Here is a 3,554-nt window from a genome sequence, read left to right on the forward strand (position 1 = left end):
AAACATGCTCTGCTTTTTTTTTGGGGGGGGAGAGGGTTTTGCTATAGGGTGCGGTGTGCTTGCCAGAGAGAGAGAGAGAGAGAGTGACAGAAAGCGAGAAATCACCCCCCAGGGGGATGGCCACGCCGCAATCCCTTCTCCTCCATTCTCCTCTCGGAATCTTGGGCACGCACGCACACGCGCCCGGTGTGAGCAGGTGTGTGGCCTTTTCAGGTTGGCGTCCTCCATGTCTCCTGTGGCTTGGCGCGCATTTCTGTCCATACTCAGTGCCCAGGACTGCCCCTTGTCGGGCCAGCACCACTCAGCCGTCGCTCACCTCCCAACGATGACTCGGTTGGTGAAGCTGCCGTAACATCCAGGCAGGCCCGGGGGGATGCAGTCCTGGAGGTCCATCGGGTTTGGGGCCGCTCAGCCTGATAGCGCTGTCCGGGCCTTGTGGTCCCGACATCTTGGTCCCGAGTGCCACCTGCAGCCCCCTGTCCTGGCCCGGTCTGCCCGGTGTTCTCTGCTTGTCTCTGGACCTCAGCCCCCTGAGGGCGTAGGCCCCCATGGCGTCGGTCTGGTGCTAGCAGTCACCTGTGCAGGGCCGCTGGCTCAGGCTGGAGGCCCGGCTCCCCGAGTTCGCCCTGCCCCTGTTAGCTTTGCGGCCTCCCATGCCTGTTTCCTCTGTCTTGTGCTAACATGAGGACTGCGTGAGTTCATGCACTGGCCGCTGCGAAGGTGCGATACCTGAGCTCTACGTAGATGTCAGCTGTCGTCATTGGGTGGCCAGTTACAGGCCCCGGAGTCCCTCTGAGGGGCGTCCTTCCTGTGAGCCGGGGAGCCTCACAGTTCCCTCACGCATCTGGCGCTGGCCGTGTCACTGGTGGCCCGAGGAGAGGCGTCAGCCGAGGGGTGTTGTGTTCCTGCTACGGCCTGAGGCCACGGGGCCAGGAGCGTGGACCGAGTGAGGCAGATGTGCGGCCTGGCCCTGGGGCTGGCGGTGTCTTCCTCACCTCCCACTGGCTCGCTCCTCTCCCAGCCTCCTTCTTGGTGCTGGGTGCATGTGTCCTCTGTCCCCGGGGCCTGTTGCAGGTGGAGGCTTCAGTGTGTCCCTGCTCTGCGGAACCGCGGGAGAATGTTCCAGAAGAACCTGCACTCGGAGGCGAAGGACAGCACGGGCTCAGGTGGGCCGCAGAGGGACCTGCTTCAGTCCCAGCCTGTGTCCCCGGTGTGCGAGCCCCACAGGTCCCGACCCCTGGAACCTCAGTCTTGTCCCTCCTGAGGGAGAGCACTCCTCCCCTCCTCCCCAAGCGGGGCATGTCTGCCCTGAAGACGAAAATGCCCCGGAGCTTGGCCGCGGTCCCTTCTCATCCGCTTACACGGGGCTTCAAAATCTTACGGAAAATGTGGATTATGAGAAATGATGCATGGATTTCAACTTTTTGTACCAAAATAGTGTATCTTAATTCCATTTTCCATGAACTGTTCGAAGCTCCTCTGTGTTTATTAATGTATTAGTAAGTTAAACGGATGACTTGCTGGTTAGTGTTCATAATTTAAAGGTGAACGCAGGAGGAGTGCCCGTGGGGACCCGTCCTAGGAAGACACGCGGTCATCTGTGGGGCCCTCTGCTTTAGCAAGAGCAGTGCACTGGGACTGGACCACCTCAGCCTGCTGCTTCTGCCCCTCAAGCTGCTGTTCCCCCACGTGCCCGGTGCTTCGGCAAAGTCTCCACTCTGCTTTAAGGAAACCCACCAACACGGGAATCAGCCGTGCGGGGCCGAGGACAGCCGTGTCATCCCGGCTTCCTTTCAGCCGGTGGCTCTGTTCACCTGTGTACTTTCAGACCATGTGCTTGAGAAGCACACCAGCCTCGTGTGAGTGGCTGAATCGTCTTCACGTGTAGAACACATGTGACACTGCCTACCAGGTTAAAAGGACAAGAAAGTTGCTGGCCTCTGAGAAACCCCGTGTTTGAGCAGCTGGCTTCAGGCTTGGCCCTGGGTGGCGTGTGCTGCCGCCAAGCTAGGACTGGATGTTTTCCGCTCTGCTCCTGTTTGGCCTCTGGGTGGCTCCGACCTGGCCCCGGGCAAGGCTGCGCCCGAAAGCCTGCTTCAGGAAGGGCGAGAACCCAAACATGCAGTGTCTGGGCGGCTGCTGTACCCCCATGTGCCTGGCTTAGATCTGGGCTCTGCTGGGCTGCAGAAGAGCCAAACTCTCCAGGTGTTTCAGGCCTTTGGGAGCCCGAGCGGGGGCTCTGCAGGCCGCTGGGGACCTGGGGGCAGTCCTGGGGCAACTCCCAGAGACAGGGTGGCACTCTGAGGCTGGTCTACAGGTCTCAGTGTGGCTGGCCTTCTTGCGTGGCATGGATGCCATGTTGCCAGGTGGCTCTTGGTGTGGGGAGGAGAGAGACCGACTGCAGTTGGTGCTCACATGGTGGGGATGGTGCTGCAGGGTGGGAGCAGGGCCCTGGGGGTCCCAGCTGCTGTGCCCTGGGGGTCTGCTGTGAGGGGTCTGCCGTGCCCTGGGGGGGTCTGCTGTGCCTCATTCAGTTCCCACAGGAGCCCGAGGGTGCTGCCACTGCTCGGTTCTTCCTAGTTGGTGTCTGGAGGCTCTGCGGGGGAAGCTTCAGAGCCAGAGAACCTCTCGACCCAGATCTGCTGGCCACGAGTGCCCCAAGGTCAGGTCGCGTGGACTCGCACTCCCTGGCAGCTTTCTGGGCCCAGAGCTAGAGGTGCCAAGGCTCTGCCGTCCACCCAAGGGGACTTCCCACCTCCCTCTGCCCTTCCCAGGGCCCGAGCGGTGAGCCTGGGTGACTCAGAGCTGCACTGCTCCCGGTGCGGGTGCTGCCTGCCCCCTGCTGGCTTTCCTGAGCAGATGTTTCTTGCGGGACGTGACGCAGCCAGCCCTTCTTGGTCCCCTCTACTCCTCTGAACCCATGTCCTGGGCAGGCCCTGCCATGCCTGCCACAGCACGGTGTGCTGGCTCTGCCCAGCACAGGGTCCGGGAGCAGGGGACTGTGCCCTGCTTGCCTGCGAGCACGTTGTCGGGCACAGAACCCTCGTCCAGCCAGGAGCCCCACCGTCCCCATTCTACTGCACGCTCTGGAACCAGCCTGCCCCTCTGGGTGAGGGCACGTACTGCACGTGTCTGTTCTCGGGGGAGCGTGTGAGCATGGAGCAGTGCCGCGCCATGTCATGTCGCACCCCCCGGCGCCGTCCCAGGGCCCTCCCGTCTGCCCTCCGTGTGCTGGGTCAGACTTCAGGGTCTATGCGCACGACCTGTGTCTCCGGCTACACGCCAAGGCCCTGATTTAGAGACCGATTTCTTATGAGCCAGCGTCAGGCGTGCTTGCGGCCTGGGCCTCTAGTTCCCAGGGCAGATTATGAGGATGTCCCTGTAAGTTCTGTGGAGCGGGACACTGGTGCTGCCACTTCGATGAGTCCAAGTGTCAGGGACATGTCACCGCCTAAGACAAACTGTTACACGTGGCCACTGGGCTGGGCAAGAACTTGTGCCGTGGGCACGTGGCTGCCGGTGCACGGGGGCCCACGGCAGTCTGTGGCTGGACC

At 62.0% G+C, this 3,554-nt stretch overlaps 1 protein-coding gene across 4 annotated transcripts in view; it reads left to right on the plus strand.

Moving 5' to 3' along the window:
* The window catches only part of SLC1A2 (solute carrier family 1 member 2), a 76,140-nt gene that overhangs the window by 25,211 nt on the left and 47,375 nt on the right, over positions 1–3,554 (plus strand). The gene's annotated exons all lie outside the window — the stretch shown is intronic.

The sequence above is a fragment of the Tupaia chinensis genome, unplaced genomic scaffold, assembly GCF_000334495.1.
Source record: "Tupaia chinensis unplaced genomic scaffold, TupChi_1.0 Scaffold139733_1, whole genome shotgun sequence".
Classification (NCBI taxonomy): Eukaryota; Metazoa; Chordata; class Mammalia; order Scandentia; family Tupaiidae; genus Tupaia; species Tupaia belangeri.